The sequence below is a fragment of the Equus caballus genome, chromosome 16 (genome assembly GCF_041296265.1).
Source record: "Equus caballus isolate H_3958 breed thoroughbred chromosome 16, TB-T2T, whole genome shotgun sequence".
Taxonomy (NCBI): domain Eukaryota; kingdom Metazoa; phylum Chordata; class Mammalia; order Perissodactyla; family Equidae; genus Equus; species Equus caballus.
This window is the reverse complement of record NC_091699.1, coordinates 68651882-68670263: the sequence shown is the minus strand read 5'-3', so window position 1 is coordinate 68670263 and position 18382 is coordinate 68651882. Positions and strand designations below refer to the sequence as shown.

The 18382-nt window shown below is 38.9% G+C and overlaps 1 long non-coding RNA gene across 1 annotated transcript in view; it reads left to right on the top strand.

Annotated features, from left to right (window-relative positions):
- Positions 1-14492, top strand: part of LOC138918244 (uncharacterized) — a 47580-nt gene extending 33088 nt beyond the window's left edge. Inside the window, exons 3-6 of the long non-coding RNA XR_011427333.1 lie at positions 1142-1253; positions 2911-2999; positions 7249-7803; positions 14236-14492. This is a non-coding gene — a long non-coding RNA (uncharacterized lncRNA). The remainder of the gene's footprint in view (positions 1-1141; positions 1254-2910; positions 3000-7248; positions 7804-14235) is intronic.
- The last annotated feature ends 3890 nt before the right edge of the window (positions 14493-18382 follow it).

Genomic DNA, 18382 nt, shown 5'->3' with positions numbered 1-18382 from the left:
AGGGAAAGTCAATTTAGGGTTGTGAGTTGGCCATCATGCACAGTTATGTGGCCTGAGAAATAGCAAAATGGGATTGCTGGAGAGAAAACCAGAGAAGGGGAGAGAGAGAGAGGGAGAGACAGTGGGAGAGAGAGATAGGGAGAGAGAGAGAAAGCAAAACATACAAAGAGAATCGGTGAGGGCTTTTGAGGCCTCGGGCTCAGTTCCTTCAATCTGGAGGCCAGACTGCATTTCTGCACTTGAGTTCATGAGTTATCCCTTCATCATTATGACACATTCTCATTTTTCTTAATCTAGCTTTAATTAGCTTCCCACATGCAGCTAAAGAGGCCTTTATCTTTCTGTCTTTTAGCTCAGATATGTACTGTTTGGTTAGCCTATACATAAGTCTTCTATTAGCTTTTCGTTTTTTCATTCCTGAAAGTCTTCCCACATGGAATTTCTCTTTCTCCCATTCCCTGCAAACTACTCTCTCTATTTACAACGATTCTCTAAACCAAAAAGAACCATTTGTACACAAGAAAGAACACATCCAATGTGGGTTTGTGTCCCGTGAATATTCATCTTAATGACATCCTACATGTATACACTTGAACTGAACTATTTCTATACCTGTTTTACAAAGGGAGCGTAGGAAGGCAGGCAACAATCTTGGAGCTTGATTACATTTGGTTCTCTTTGTGCAGATCTTTGTTCACATTTCCTAGGCCCTTGCTTTGCACACCTGTGCTTTTCATAATCATAGAACTTGTATTTAGATATATTATCTGATGCCTTCCAAGTCGATGTTCTTTTCTCTGAGAATTGTCAGGCCTACCTTGAAGCAGCAGCCTATGACTTCGCCCCCCTCTGATCACAGCTTTTTAGACCAATGGACTCTTGACTCAAGCCGGTGCATTTGGATTTTTCTCCCCTAGAGATTTAAAATGGTAACCCAGGGGTGTTAGTTAGTTGGAGTTGGATGTTAAAGCTGAATGTTCGTATCAAACTGGAGCTCTGCAGCTGGGACAGCTGTGATCTACCAGCATCTTGAAGCCAGGAATGCCTGTGTGCAGAGAAAGAAGATTAAAAAAGACTACACAGAGAGAATCTGAAATGAGCTATGTTGTATAATAAAGGATTTGTCTGTTCTTTGTTCCAGGTTCCTGGCACAAAGCTTCTAAAACTCTTGGACTTCCCAAGTGACAGAAGTGTCTTTGCTACTCATGAGCCCCGTGGATCACACCTGAATTTATGCTATGAGATGACTCAAGGTCAGCCTCTAAATAGCTTCAGCATGAGGGCTGGCCACCAGAAAGACCAACTACAATTTTAGAGAGTTGGGACTTTGAGCCAGTCTGACCTCTAGGAAGAGGAGAAGGGTTGGAGATTGAGTTCAATCACATGGCCAATGATTTACACAATAATGCCTATGTAATGGAACCCCAAAAACACTCTGGACCCTGAAACTCAGTGGAGCCTCCTGGTAGATGAATACATCAATGTGCCAGGTGGATCACCTGTCCTGATTCCACGGGAAGAGGGCATGGAAGCTCTGCATTCAGAACCCTCCCAGACCTTGGCCTTTGTGTCTCTTCATTTGACTCATCCTGATCTGTATACTTTGCAATAAGATTGTAATCATAAGTATAGCACTTTCCTGAGGTCTGTGATTCAGTCTAGCAAGTTATCAAGCCTGAGAGATTTGTGGGAACCCCTAAATTTAGAGCTAGCTAGTCAGAGGTGCAAGTGGCCTGGGGACCCATGATGTCTGGCTGGCATTGAGGTGAGGGTAGTCTTCTGAAAGACTGAGCCCTTAACTTGTGGAGTCTGTGCTAATTCCAGAAAGTTAGTGCCAGAATTAAATTGCAGTCTACCAGTCACTTCCAGAATAATCTCTAATACAGCCCCAGAGGATCAAGAAGAAGAACCTCAAGTCATGATGTTCCAGTTCCAGCACCTTCTGAGACTTGGCTCTATTTCTTGCTCTTGGGTTTCACGTGATCTGCAGGTGTTTTTCTAATAGATTGCAAATTTTACTTGAACTGGTTGGAGGGGGCTACTGTTTCAATAATCTCTTACAAAGAGTTAAAATAGAACTTTGAAGGAATGGGGTGTGATGTATGAAGCTGCTATTTGCTAATTTTTCTTAAACGTCATATAAATACTGTAATTAACATTTTCCTTTTGTTTACATCTGTGAGAAATTAGTTCCCACAACAAAACCCCTCAAGTGGAGATTTTTGAGGCAAGCATGATTTTACTATTCTCTGAAATTGTGTAACTTCAGTCTACCATGGCAGGTAGACTTTATAGGTCTCTAGTTTTTCTCCAATTTAGTTTCTTGACTTTGAAGTTTTAGTGGCTCCTTGTCTTAAGTCCAAATTGTCATAAACTCTTAGAATATGAATGCAGGAATGGACCCGAGGGACCATCTGGTTGCCTCCTTTTATTATCACAAACAAAGACTCCAAGGAGCAGAGAAGTGAAACGTCTGGCTCAATATCATATTACTTATTCCTGGCAGAGTCCAGATTTGAATAATTTCCTATTTTCTAATACAATAAGTTTATTCTCTCTTTTCAGTGATAAACCTGTTTACTAAGGATTTAGTTATTATTTTTCCACTGCTATAAATGAATGTGAGTTTCTGTTACAAATTTTAAAAAAATGGATGTGGCCATGAGTTAACACAAAATCTTATCAGGGAAGCTGCTTCCCACGTGAGGCTGCCTCATCCACGTCTGTTTTTGGAGCCTGGTGCTCTGGTAAGTCTTAACTGGCTCAAATAAATGAACCCGTAATAGGATTTGAGTCCCTTTCTTTTGCTTGACTTTGCTTGTTTGGGTGAGTTTATTTCTTGGTGAATCTTTGCAAAAATTCTTTTTGTCTGAATGAAAATGTGTATTTTGTTCTGTTTTCTGTCTGTAGATACCCTGAAAGAGAAGAGATTGATTTTTTTTTTAGTGTCAGGCACTGAAGTGTATGAGTTGCAATGAGTCGGCAGCATCCTTCCGAAGGTATTTTGTTTTCTTCTGTCAATGCTTCAGCTCTTTCATCTGTTCCAGACAAGTTTTCTTGTGATAATTTCTTTGCTCAAAATTCCTACCCCATGAAGGGAGTGCAAAATCATCCCCATAACTCCAGGTACTGATTATCTATTGCTATATAACAAGCTACTCCAAAAGCTGTGGCTTAAAACAACAATTTATTATTATCTCTCATATGGTATTATTTCTGGACTCTACCCCTGCAAGTAGGGCAAGCCTGAGTTTTAAATTTTTTTCAGGAGACTTTCTTTTTTCCCATCCAGAAGGCAAATTTCCTTGACATTTTTCCTTCCATGGGGACAGTCTTTCTAGGTTCTATTTCATGGACTCGGTGCCTGGGACTAGTTTCTGGTTCCCAGTAGGGTTCCCACTTCTAGCATCACTGCCCCCAACTTGAACTCCATTTAGGCCACTCAGCTCCTAGAGCCTATATGTGGGTCCAATACCACCCCAGGCTGTTGGACTGTCAGGTAGAGCTAATTATTTTCACCCATGTCTCAAACTTGCACAGTTTGTAATGGAAAGGTAGCCCATATCAGCTCAATCTACCATGTATCTAGACATTTTCCTGATAATTTTTCCTCAGTGGATCTTATTTTCTAAATGGCTTTTCCAGGTTTTTCAAACATTTTATATTTACTTTATTGTCAAAATCAAATAATCTGCTGTCTTCACTTGGTTTTTTATTTGTCTTTGTGGGTTGACATACAATTCTAGCTGATTAGTTATCAGTTACAGACAATTTTAATTTCTTCACACTTTCATTTAATTAAAAGAGGTTAGGTCTAATATTGTGTTCCTTTACCTTACATTTTAGAAATTGTAAATATTTGCTAGAGATTCTGGCTTGATCTTTGCCTTAGTTTCTTCTCCTCCTCCTTGTGTCTGCTAAGATCGATATTACCCCAGTAAAATGTCTTCCTTAAGGATTACTGCTGACGTTAATTTGTGCATTACTTAATCTTCAGCATAGTCTGTGTGCTCCCTGATTTACAACACTCTGTATTCTATTGTTGGATCTTATGTGATTCTGGCAAATGCTTTTATGATTTCATTATATGAGAGATTGTAGACTAGTTTTTATTTACCTCTTAGTGTTCCCATAAGATTGTCATACTGTGGAATGAAACTCAATTCTTTGTTTAATTCCAGCTGTCAGTTGAGAACCAGGCAAGGAACATTCTACTGAAAGAGAATTAGAACCATCTGCCTGGAGTTAAGGAATCTTAGTTAATGGAGAAGTAACCACTGCAAAGTTTCTTAGTAGGTAGAAATTGCAAGTTGCGTTGCAGGCCATTTATATTTCCATCCTGTGTTGCATGTAAAATATGAAGCAGTGTTGGCAGGGATCTGTGTAGCCATGTTAAAGGCCCATATCTGGCAAAAGGCTGTACTGACAGCATGCGTGCTTTAATCAGTGCCACCAAATAACCCCTAATAGTCAGTGCTGTTATTCTTGGGCTACTTTTCCTCTTTATACAGAAGGTAGCCATGTTTTCCAAATAAAAGTCAGGATACACTGACTGGTAGAATTGTAGTTTTGAGAACATGGAGAAAACTGTCAAAAAATTCTAGGTCGTGTGGTCACTGTACTTTTTAAAATGACTTGTTGTGGGGCCGGCCCGGTGGCGCAGCGGTTAAGTTCACACGTTCCACTTCTGCGGCCCAGGGGTCGATGGTTCGGATCCTGGGTGTGGACATGGCACTGCTTGGCAAGCCATGCTGTGGTTGGCATCCCACATGTAAAAAAGTGGAGGAAGATGGGCACGGATGTTAGCTCAGGGTCAGTCTTCCTCAGCAAAAAGAGGAGGATTGGCAGCAGATGTTAGCTCAGGGCTAATCTTCCTGGAAAAAAAAAAAAGAAGACTTGTTGTGTTCTTTCCACTTCTCATTCTGTTTCGGTGTATGATGGGGCTACTGTTTGAGTCAAGTGGTTGCCCATTTCACCTCTAAGCCTAGGTATCTACTGGGTAGGTGAAGTTGTGAGTTAAAGAAAGTAGAAGCTAGCTCATTTAAAGAAAATGTAACTTTCCTGAAAGCTAAATCATATAGAAACTGCGATGTATGAAAACAAAGATGAACTCTACATTAGAAAACCAATTCTAATGGAAACATTTCATGATGAAAACAGAGGATTAATTCCAATCTGTTTGATTCTGGAATGTACACTCCTAATTCTAACTTTAAGCAGCAAAATAGGAAAAGGAAACTAACCTAAGTTAACCTCTCTGAGCCTCAGTTTCTTTTTCTATAAAAAAAAGATAACAATACCTCATAGAGTTGCTGCAAGGATTAAATTAGATAATGTATGTAAATCAATGGATACACAAAAGGCAATCTATAAATATTTCCTTTTTCCCTTTTCCATCTAGCCCAAACCTTCATGGGAGGTAACTGAATATTTAGATTTCAAAGAACTTAGTTGCAATGTTAGCAAAATGATAATTAAACAGATTGAATTTCCAGATGTGCCCCAATGTCAGTGAAGCCAATATTTAAGCAGAGCTCTAATGGACTGAACCGTAATGCCGTAAGCCCTGGATAAGTGAGAACTGACTGTAAACTGAGAATCGCTTTACGTTCTGCATATGTCCCTGCAATACCAGGGATGGAGCAATTGAAGCTTTGGAGGTAAGTGAAATAGCTTGGCGCCTGTAATATTTCAGGAGGAAATGCAACAACATAACAAGCAGCACAGTCACTGGTATTAATTGTTTGAGAAAGGTCTCATTTATGTCTTCGGAAAATTTCCCCCTGCGAATGCCAATTATCACCAGGATGTGGATTCTCTAAGGTGTTCAGTAATTGCTCAATTATCTCCAATGCTTGCTCTGCATCCTGGTCTTTCTTTTTTTTTTTTTGCTGCAGAAGATTGTCACTGAGCTAACTTCTGAGCCAATCATCCTCTATTTTGTATGTGGGATGCCACCATAGCTTGGCTTGATGAGCATTGTGTAGGTCTGTGCCCGGGATCAGAGCCCATGAACTCTGGGCACTGAAGTGGAGCATATGAACTTAACCACTCTGCCACCAGGCTGGCCCCATCCTGGCCTTTTAGTATAGACTGTTCCACATTTTTAATTGTTCCAGGCTCTAGCCCAATCTCAGTTATGTGCAGCAATAGGCATTATGGAGACACCGCAAATCAAACTCCCCGGATAATCCCAAATCTCGTTTTAACTTTCAAATTCTTCCTCCACCAAACTTTTCCTTAGAACATCAAAGGAGGCGGGGTGGGGGGAACTGAGTGAATTTCTGAGTCTGCTAGAGGTGATAATTGTAAATGACATGGCCCCAATATTACTAGCTATAGATACAAGTAATTTTCAAAATCATATCTGTAAACCCGGGTACTGATTATCTATTGCTATGTAACAAGCTACTTCAAAACATACGGCTTAAAACAATAATTTATTATTATCTTTCACAGTTTTGTGGGTTAACTGGGCTCAGTTTGAGGTCTCTCATGCAACTGAAGTCAATGAGAGGCTGAGGCTGCATTTATCTGAAGGTTCAGATGAGTTGGAATGTCACATGGCTGGGAGTTGATGCTGACTGCTGAGAGCTCAGCTGGGGCTGCCCTCCCGAGAACATAGCCATGGCCTTTCCATGTGGCACAGAGCTCTGATGACACTGCAGCAGTTCTCAGAGGGAGTAGACCAAGAGTGACCTTCTGAGAGGTTCAGGGATGAAGCTGCAAGGCTTCTTATGATCCTCTCTCGAAAGTTCCAGAGTGTCACTTCTGCCACATTCTGCAAACATGCCACTACGGCCGAGCCCAGATAGGGTAATGAGACCTCACTTCTTGATGGGGAAATGGCAAGGTCACGTTACAGAAGAGCATATTCGATATGAGATACTGTAGTCGCCATCTTTGGAAAACACAATCTGCCAAACCCAGTTCATCTAATCCTGTTCCAGCTGCCAACAGAACTCATCTGTATCCAGAATGATTCTAGGCCCCAGCCAGTTTAATCACTTCCTTCATTTACCTGTGAACTCAGAACAATTCACAATTTGTAAAATGCATAGAGGAAGTCAAAAGGTTATCGGTTTCAGAAATAAATCATGTTGATTTCACAAATCAGACTCTTTCATGTTTATTCTTGGGGACAATGTCTTGATCAACATGAGATTCAGAATTCTCTATTTATGTCTGCCTTGGCTCTTGAAACCCTGTTGTCCTGCTCACCTGTGCTTTGAACTTTTTGTGTTTCAGATGCCTGACTTCTGATGCCTGACACTGAACACTCTTATCACCTCTGTCTTCAAAGTTTGGCTTCCAGACCTTTGGATTATGCCTGAAAACTGTTAGCTTAGGTTCTGTAGTTTCTGCCTTCACCTCTTGGCTTACAAACAATTGCCTCTGATGTAGTGGAAACTTTAATATTCAGCTTTCCTATCTCAGCTCCACTCCTACCCAGCCCTCGCTGGGTTTTAATTTTATTAACCTGGTCCCATTAGTGTCTACCTCCATAGGGATGGAGGTACCTTCGTGCCTATAGTCTGAATTTTTCCCTTCAGTGAAAAACAAAGATTCCTTGCTACACAATCTTTAATATCAGTGCCTTAGGACTTCCCAGTGTCTTCAATCTTCAATACCTCTTATATTACTAGGCTATCATTCTCTCTAGATGTTTGGTATTCCTGTACTTGAATGATGCGGGAGATATATTTGCTCTCCTCTCAGTCCTTTAGTGTGTTTTGGCAAGGATTCAGCAAAAGCTTCTGTTACCAATTTAACATATTGAAGGAAATACTTTTAGATAAGGAGGTAAGTGAAACCCCAAAAGTTTGAATAAGTGTTTTAATGGGCTGAAAATAACTGATGGAAATGGGACATAATTGGATAAATAGTCAGAATCTGTAACCTTACTGATTCCTCATGGTCTGCAGCCTTGGGATGGAACAATAGTTAAAATCCACTGGTAATTGGAGATTAGATTTTTCCCTCCAGTCATTTTCTCTTTGGTGTTTTCTTATTATATTTCCTTATACTTACATCATCTAAAGTCTGTGTTTTGTATAGCTGGAAATTATTGTATAGAATATGTCTTTTTCAATTTGAGAAAACAGAAAACATTCCAATTTATTAGTTAACAGTTTTCTTGACCTTCTTTCAATCCTAAATTAAATTTGAAAGTTTTTTTATTGATTGTCTATCATGTCTTAGACCACTGTAGGTGTCTGTAAATAGGTGGGCGAGGGACGTCATTAAGATGAATAATCCTTGTACTCAATGATTTTCAGTTCAATAGAAGATTCAGTATGCTCACCCAAATAGCCAGGATCCAAGCACTGTGTGATGTTTGTTATTGAGAAGTATAATTTTTGTTAGGTACCTACTGAAATGTGCCTTGAGAAATAGGCTGTAATTTGCCAGGGGTGACTGGGGAGTAAAAAGGGCATTCCAAATGGAAGAACAGCTTGAATAAAGGTATAGAGGCAGGTCCACACAGCTTCTTTTAGAGAAATGGTAACTAGATGAGTTTTGACAGGATAAAAGATATATTTAGGGAAATAATGGTCTGTAAGACTAGAGAAATAGGTTTGAAGCATTTGGGAATGGCTCTGAATGCCTTAATTGAGAGTGTCTATATTTTCCTGCAGACAATAATGGCTACTGAAAATTTTTGTTTCATGTTAGGCCTGTTTTCTAACTCCAATTGGGAAGGGTGTTTATTGCTACATTTGTGGTAGGGAGCGTCAGGAGTTCCAATTAGAGACAGAGTATAGCAACAGGATTGGCTCACTGGAATCTTGCAGTGTTTTAATATGTATTGTTTGGCCTTGAAGGATGCTGGGAGCTTGGGCTAGGAGGAAAGGGTAGGAAGTGAGAAAAGGAGAAAGCCCAAGTCTAGGGGAGCTAGTGTGGAAATAGAGTTGGCCTTGAGAGAAGGGGCCCATGGTCTGGATCTCAGTGGCCAAAGGAAGGTAGCCAATGCATGTCTTGGTTTGCATGTCTTGGTCCCAGAAAGCCTTAGTTCTAGAAAACTTAAGGCAGCAGGAAAACCGGATCAATTGGGAGGTACCACCTTGTTTCTGGAAGATTTATCCAGTTTGAAATCAGATCCCAACCAGAGGCTGAAGATATAGGGTCAGTCTCCAACTAGGGGTGGACGATTCTAACAAGGATTAGTTCATTTGAAGGGTTCTAACCAAAAGGATAGGGTTCAGGGAAATATAACATGGTGGTTAAGTGATGGGATTTTGTAGTCAGGTGACCCAGGTTCAAATCTTAATTGAGCCATTTTTAGCTATGTAACCTTGGGCACGTTCCTTCACCTTTCTGAATTTTGCTTCTACTTCTATTAATAGAAAAAGTGCACATGTCATAGATTTACTGTGAGAATTAGATGGTATAATTTAGCACAGTGTCTGGTACATTCCAATCATTCGGTAAATGGTTAGTGTGCTGGTTTGTCTGCTGTCAAATCGGCATTGATACTACCCCCTTTCAAGGTCTCTGCATGTCAGAGGAGAAGCTGGGGACTGGACTGCCCACACTCACCTTCTCTTTCTAGATCTGGGTTAGGGTGTTTCCTGCAGAAACACTTGTATGAGATTTGGAAGGTAAGAGAAGGAGAACCTGTTCTTTGGAGGCAGTTGTAGCTGGAATCATGGACAGAGAGATTCCCAGAGCTTTCCAGTGAGCCCTAAAGAATCAACCACATCAATGCTTCAGGCCAAGATGGTTGGTGGTGGCTTCCCCACCCTTCTCTCCCCTGGCTCTTCCAACAGGCGTGTAAGCCTCTAAATCCCTGTATTAAAATACTTTTACCTGGAATACAGAGAGTAGCTTCTGTTTTCCTGACTCAGCCTTGCCAGATATAAGTAGCTATTATTATTATTATTGCAGTGTAGGGCTTTTACTGCAGAGAAGGAAATTGGAGAGGTAATTAGGAAACCAGAATGGAGGTTAGTCACAGGTCCCTGTCACCTAAATTTTGGTGGACAGGGAGGTCCTCAATGCTGCCCTCTGCCAGGCACCATATGAACTGTAACCACAGCTTGAGGTATTGCTGAGGGGCTACAGCATGGGAAGGACTGGAGTAGGAGTGTCCAAAGGGTGGGAGGCAAGAGAGGAAAGTTTACTTAAGACCATGGGAAGTCTCTGAAACAGAGGACCAGGCTAAGGCAAAAAAGTAAGAACTGGAATGCAGAGGGAGGAGTGGCAAATCCTGGAGGCGCCTCCGTGTAAGTGTCAACATTGGGATGAGAATCAGAAACATCACCATTGGAGTAAGAAGGCTGGGAGCCTTTGCCGTTAGGAGAGTAGGGCTGGAAAAATAGCCACCAGTGCCGGCATGCACGCGAAGCTCCTGCTCCTGGACTGAGTGGGGTTGGGATGTGCATATGGAAGAGCTGAACTTTAGGGACAAAGTGTGGAGTGAACTGGGAAGCCAGATTGTTTAGGGCAGTAAGATAAAACTTAGAGCCCATCGGAAGATGGTTTTTAGCCTATCAATACCCTGGAAACCTTGGTTCGAACTGACTCAGGACTGGGCAGCTCTTGAAGAGCCCCTGTGCCTGGATGGGACTAGGTAAGACCGGGACTGACACTCAGCAGATCCAGGGCTTAGGCTTGGGGAGGACCAGTTATGTGTTCTTTCTGTGGTCCCATAAATGTTGGAACACATTTCAAAGACGAAGAATGATTTCTATTGAAGGAATATAAAATACAACCTGGAAATTATGTAGTGACACTTGTCAGTTTTTATAGCTGGCTGCACAAATTTATTGATTACATTTCTAAGAAAATAGTATCTTCTTTTGTGCCTCACCTCAGCATTTTCTAGTTTGATGCTCAGGGTCATCCATAGTCATTTTTCACTAACACAGACTCTATTAATTTATTATAAAATCTTATTATTTTTATTTAAAAAATGGCACTTGCCCAGAAAGTTCTAACAATTTTTATTGCTACAACTTGTGAATCTAAGAGTTTTCTTTTCTTTCAATCAAGTGACTTTTAGTCAATTAGCTTTCTTTTGGAGTTTTCTGATAAAAATTATTGGAAAATAGATTTTTATTAGAAAATATTCAAATACGTTTACAAGTACATAACAAATAGGCTTGTATCAACAGCTCAATTCTAATCAATATCTTCCACATTTACTTTAGTTCTTTTCTTTTAAGAAATAGATGTTGTGCCCCCCCTTAATCTCATTACTCTCTGCCCACTTCCCAGAGATAGACACTGCTTAAGCTGATTGTTTGCTTTTGGGCAACTTTCATTACTAATATATGTATCCATACAAAATATTATTGTTTTCTCTGTTTTTAAACATATGAAATCAAACTGTATGTGAAATTCTGAAACTAGATTTCTCTCTCAACTTTATTTTCCAGATTTGTGTATTACAACACTCTTAGTTCTTGCTCATTCATTTAAACTGCTCTGTAGTATTCTGCATTATTACTGAACAATGACTCGTTTGTCCATTTTCGAAGTATGGATATTTATTTATTTTTTAGATTGGCACCTGAACTAACTACTGTTGCCAATCTTCTTTTTTTTCACTTCTGCTTTTTCTCCCTAAATCCCCCAGTACATAGTTGTATATTTAGTTGTGGGTCCTTCTAGTTGTGGCATGTGGGATGCCGCCTCAGCGTGGCCTAACATAACGAGTGGTGCCATGTCTGTGCCCAGGATCCTAACTGGTGAAACCCAGGGCCGCCAAAGCAGAGTGCACGAACTTAACCACTCCGCCATGGGGCTGGCCCCCAAGTATGGATATTTAGATGGTTTCTATCTCAAATTTTTTTTTGCTTTAAATTTTTTTTGCTTTTACAAGCCACATTGCAATGAACGTCGATGTATCTATGTATAGAACAACTGAACTTCAGGGACCGAGTGTGGAATGGGTTGGAAAGTGTGTGTACAAATGTGTGTGCATGCTTACTCACTCATCTTTCTGTCTCTTCTTGTGCATATGTACTAGAGTTTCAGTGCATATATCTAGGGATGTTTGATAAGGGTAATCACATCTTTAGTTTTACTGGATGTTGCCAAATGACTTGTCAAGTCATTTTGCTATTTCCCCTTCTACCAGCAGTGTGCATGAGAATTCCTGTTCTTCTTGCTCTCCAACACCTAGTATTTTCAGACTTGTTACTCTCTGCTGGTTTGTTGGTGTGAAATGGTTTTACCTTGATGTCTTAATTTGTATTGCCTTCCCTACTAGTGAGCCTGAGCATCCTTTCAAATATGTGATTCTCTGTAAGTTGTCTGTTCATATCCTTTTTTGCTGGGTCGTTTGTCTTTTTCTTATTGATTTAGAGGACTTCCTATGATATTTTGGATATTGATCACTTTTTGGTTACATGTTATCTTCTCCCAGTCTATGACTCATGTTTTAACTTTTTTTATGATGCTGTTTGAGACAGATACTGTAAGTTATAACTTGGTGGATTTTTAAAATCAATTTTACCTCTAACGATTTGTACTCTATCCAACATCATAAAAATATTTTCCTGTATTCACTTCTGAAAGTTTTGATTTTAAAATTATTTTTCCATTTTGCTGTTTAATACACCTGAAATGTATTGTTGTGTATGATATAAGGTAGAGATCTCATTTTTTTCCCCATATGGGTAACTAGTTGTTTCCATAGTTATTACCCCAGAACATTTATTAATTAGCCTACCCTTTCTCTACTGATTTATAGGGACATCTGTGTCGTATACCAAGTTTCAATATGCAGATGTATCTATTTTTGAGGTCTTTTTGTTTCATTGGTACATTTTTCCATTCCGACATGAATACTAAACCATTTTAATTACTAAAGCTTAATAACAGTCTTTATATTAACTTATCATTTTGTATAAGAGAAGTTATCTGTTCTTTGAAGATGAGCTAAATGTGTTGGTAAAATTGTGGAGGATTAGGGTCCTCTTTTGGTAAGATTTTAAAAAGTTAATTCAATTTTTTTTTCTTTTTGAGAAAGATTAGCCCTGAGCTAACATCTGCTGCCAATCCTCCTCTTTTTGCTGGGGAAGATTGGCCCTGAGCTACCATCTGTGCCCATCTTCTTCTACTTTATAGGTGGGATGCCTGCCACAGCATAGCTTGATAAGTGGTACATGGGTCCCTGCCCAGGATCCAAACCCTGGGCTGCTGAAGTGGAGTACATGAACTTAAACACCACGCCAACAGGCCGGCCCTAATTCAATTTTTTTTAATGGCTGTTTATTTAGGAATTTCATTTTTTCTTGAGCCAATTTTGATATTTTTATACTGTTCTAGAAAATTATCCCTTTTATCTAACTTTAAAAATTTATTGCCATATTCTTGTTTATATCCTTGCAATTCTGAGAAATCTGAGCAGTTCTCTTTGAGAACATTACTTCCCCACCATCGTTGCCTTTATTCTGTTCTTATGGCACTAGGATTAGGCATTTGTTTGTGCCTCTCCCTGTCTCTCTGTGTTTCTTTCTCTTATTCTGTCTATATGTTTCTTTCTCTTATTCTGTCTATATAGATATACATATCTTTAAATTCCTTTGTCTCTCTGTGCTGCTTTCTGAGTGAATTCTTTAGACTGCCTTCCAATTTACTAATTCCTTTTTCTCTTTGGGTCCAGCTAGGGCTTCATCTTGTCAATTTATTGTTCTTTAATTTCAATGCTTTTAAGTTTAATTTTACTAAATTTTGTTTACCATTGTCTGTTCTTATTTTATTACTGCTTTGGCTTTAGAATTTCTAGTTTATTTTTATAGGTATTATTCCTTTATTTATCTCTTTGAATGTACCAAGCAATTTGATTAGCACAAATCCGTATTCTGATTTATGGACTGTCTTTCTTACTATAGTTTCTTTTGTGTCTTTTGGTCTTAAGGATTTGTAGGCTCATCATGTATTGAAGGTTCTCTCTTTCTCTGTACTCATTTCTCCCTGTTTAGCTGTTTTGAGCTTGTACCCACCTGCCTCCTACTTGGCACCCCTTGGACCTTTGATCCAGAACCATGTCTCAAATTGATGGTTCCTGACTCTTGTCCCTCAGGATGATGGGCCTATTATAGAATGAGTCACCAAGTCAGGGGGTGGTTTAGCTCCGCCTCTTGTTGCAAGAGGGTATGTATGTTCACCTGCATCTTTAGGTATGAGACCCATATCAGTAGCAGTCACAGGCAATGGTTGGCAGCATCTGTTCTCCCTTCTTTCAAGAGTGTGGGGGTCTAACATCAATCTGTTCCCCAACAGGAGCCAAATTTCTGGAATCTTCTGTCTACTTATGTATGCAGAGAACCACAGGCCCTTCTGATGTCCTGCTCATTATTGAATGTTTCTGTACCATTTACTCCCTGGAGCTGCTTATCTCATTTTTGAATGTGCCATATTTTGAAACATTCCTTTAAAATATTTTATTTATCACTGTCAAATGTTTGAAATGCACGAAGTCCTCAAAATGTAAACATAAGAACAAACTAATGTTAAAAATTAAAATTCTTCTAAAAATAGTTTAAGGTTAACTCACACTTATTTTGAATAGCAGATTTCAGCCTTGCTGTCTTGTTTGTCTTTCTGTGACGATTAAGGGGTTGACTAGTCTTATAGCTACTTATTAATTTTTATCTTTGTGCTTGAACTTCACTTGCCCACATGATGTAATGTGTTGAATGGCTCAGACACGTAATTTAGACTCGAGAAGCTTTTAAACATTATAGTTGTAGTCCCAAGAAAATTGTCGCTGGTTTTATCAAGAAAAATAATTGTGAGAAGGTTTCTTTCATAAATTTAAGGTAGTTTCCAGCTTGCTCTTAGAGCCACCACTATTTGCATTATGTTTTGGTTTTAGATTGTATAATGGGAAATTTGAATATTCAGCTTCCAGTGCACAAAACAACAGATTAATGAGGATTAAACAAGGAAATATCTGTTCAAACACTTTGTAAATTTTAAAGCCCTATGCAAGTATCAGTTAATTATTATCAGTTTCATGCAAATTATTCTGTTTTGATTTATGCATAAAGACTGCTTTAATAGATTTTGTTCCATAGTCCATTAATGCTTGAAGTCTGTTTTAATAGATTTGGTTCTGTGGAACAAAAATTCTGTTTCCAAGTCATAGAAAAGTATATGAACTATCTTGGTTTGCATTTTAATACTATCATTAAAGCTTAATTGACAATTGCTAAAGTCTTATTAAGCAGTAAGGTAGGCAATAATCATGAACTCAAGACTGTGGGTACTTGTGGTCCCCAAATTAATAGTCTTTAGATAGGAAGAGCTGGCTATTTCAGCAATTTTTGCAATAATAGAATTAAAATATGCCAGAACTGGGAGGGACCTTGCAGGGTGAACACTGACCCACTAAAATCAGTTTTCCTCTGATCAGGCCAATCCAACAAGTGGCTATTCCCATCAAAATTTAAGTTGCTGGAATAAATCCAAAGAAATTGTGACTTTTGTCTTTGTTTTTTTAGACCCAGCATAACTCAGGTAGAGCCTTCCAGAACTTTGTGAGAACACTTCTGCTCTTGCAGTCAATAGAGGGGAACCACCTTGGGTATTGAAACTGCCTTGTAACGAGGGTCTTCTGGCATTTCTTTAGCTAGGGTTTTCTGGAAGAGGTCTGTGATAGACCAACTTAATGAAAACATCTGCTCCTTAGAGCTCTTTTTGAAGCAAAATTGTGGTGCATGATTAAGATTTACCTTTTTTTCTGTTGGACTTCAATATGGACATGGTTTCTATAAGTGCTATTGTATTCATGAACTGTTGCATGACCTCAGTCATATATTTGAGGTTTGTGCTGAGATTTAAAGCAGGCTTCAAATCCCTATGAGTTTTCCTGGGGCCAAATTTGCAGACTTTCTTTAAATGATTAAATAACGTTCTTTCCTACTTCTTAGACTTGTAAAATTTTGACTGTCTCTTACCAATGCAAGGAATAATGTAGTTTTCCATGACTTGTCTTGTTATTTAAATCCTGTGTTTTCATACACTATAATGCCAGTGACAACATAATGTAATTACTGTGATGACAACTTTGTATGCTACTTCAGAACTCAGAAATCTGTTTAATTGTATGTGTCCAATACCTCTCAGTTATTAGCATTAATTGGGAGTGGATGGGCAACAGTGGTCGAGAGAATTAAAGAAGCAGTTAGTTTTTTTTTTGTTATAGTAAAATATACATAACACAAAATTTACCATTTTAACCATTCTTATGTGTTCAATTCAGTGGCATTAAATACATTCACAATGTGTACAGCCATCACTACTATCCATTTCTAGAACTTTTTTATTATCCCCATCAGAAACTCTATACCCATTTAACAATAACTCCTCACTCCCTTCTCTCCCTAGCTCTTGGTAACCTCTATTCTACTTTCTGTCTTGATGAATTTGATTATTCTAGGTACCACAGTGCTATGGACTGAATGTTTGTGTCTTCCTCCCATTCATATGTTGAAGCCCTGATCCCCAGTGTGCTAGTATTGGGATATGGGGCCTTTAGGAGGTAGTCCAGTCATGAGGATGAAGCCTTCATGAATGGGATTAATGCTCTTATGAGAAGAGACACGAGAGAGACGATCTCTCTTTCCACCATGTGAAGACATGGTAAGAAGCAAGAAAACAGCAATCTGCCAACCAGGAAGAGGGTTCTCACCAGAACCTGACCATGTTGCCACTCTGATCTCGGTGTTCCCAACCTCCAGAACTATGGGAAATAAATTAGTGTTAAAGTCACTCAGTCTATGGTATTTTGTTAAAGTAGCCTGAACTAAGATATGCATATAAGTGGAATCACATAATACTTATTCTTCTGTGTCTGGTTAATTTCACTTAGCATAATGTTTTCAAGGTTCATCTATGTTGTAGCATGTATCAGAATTTCACTCCTTTTTAAGGCTGAATAATATTCTATTGGATGTATATACCACATTTTGTTTATTTATTCATCTGTTGATGGACACGTGGGTTGTTTCCACCTTTTGGCTATTGTGAATATGCTGCAACGAACGTTGTCGTACACATCTGTTTGAGACTCTGCTTTTAATTCTTTTGGGCATATACCTAGCAGTGGCATTGCTGGGTCGTATGGTAATTCCATGTTTAACTTTTTGAGGAACGGCCAAACTGTTTTCCACAGAGGCTGCACTGTTTCACATTCGCACTAGCAATGCACAAGGGTTCCATTTCTCCGCATCTTTGCCAACACTTGTTATTTTCCTAATGGATGTGAAGTGGTATCTCATTGTAGTTTTAATTTTATTTCCCTAATGGCTAATGATGTTGAGCATCTTTTGTGTGCTTATTGGCCATTGGTATCTCTTCTTTGAAGAAATATCTATTCAAGTCCTTTGCCCATTTTTAAAATGGGCTATTACTTTTTGATTAACTTGATTTAATTAACTTGATTTGGACTGTATTTTGGGATTCCCTTTCTGTAGAATTATGTTGCTACTAAATGATCAATATGTCTGGAAATAATGGTGTTGTGTTAAATAAGTTTAATTTTTTACCTAAAATTTGAAAAATTTTTTTGGTTCTGATAGAAGGCTTGATTGTCAGATATGTTTCTGTCTCATTGATACTCGTTTTGAGAATACCAATTTATGTCAGACAGCATCACTGCTTGGTGCAATTGACATGTCCACAAATAATTGCATACAGTATTACTTTTTGTTTTTAGGATTATATCTTAAATATGGTAGAGAAAGCCGCCATTAAAAGAATTCTCTAGGTAGACATAAAATCACCTACTGATTTATCTGTTGTAAATCTGGAATTTTATGCACTAATTTTGCTCTAAATAGAACATGCCTATGATAAGATTTCCTTCTCTGAAACAGTAACAACAAATATCGAGAGTCTTTGAAAATGGAATCACTACTCCAGGCATTAATGAGAGCTTCAAAAAAGTATAAGATTTGGTCTCTAGTCTCATGGAGTTCAAAATCTTGGTTTGTGGTAGATCCTGTGATCAGAGACCATGAAAGAACTTCGAAGATGATGACAGTGAGAAGAAGGTTAGAAGCCTGTGTCTTGAGCTTACAGGACATCTGTATCCCCCGTATGGTCTCTCTGGTCTCTCCCTCTCTGGGGAATGTGCCTCGCAGAGGTAATTGCAGAATATGGAGCCTGGTCTGAGACTACGAAAGATTGTTTAAATCTGGAGCAGAGAGAACACTGGTCTGCTGGTGGGATACAGTCTGTCAATATCTTCTGCCTATATATTGCTTAAAAGAAAATTTGAGCTGCCGCCAGTCAACAGTACTGTATCATGCGCTTAAAAATTTGTGAAGAGTGTAGATCTTTCGTTAAGTGTTACTACTACAAAACAAAAAACAAAGGGACACAAGGAAACTTTTGGAGGTGATGGATATGTCTATTACCTTGA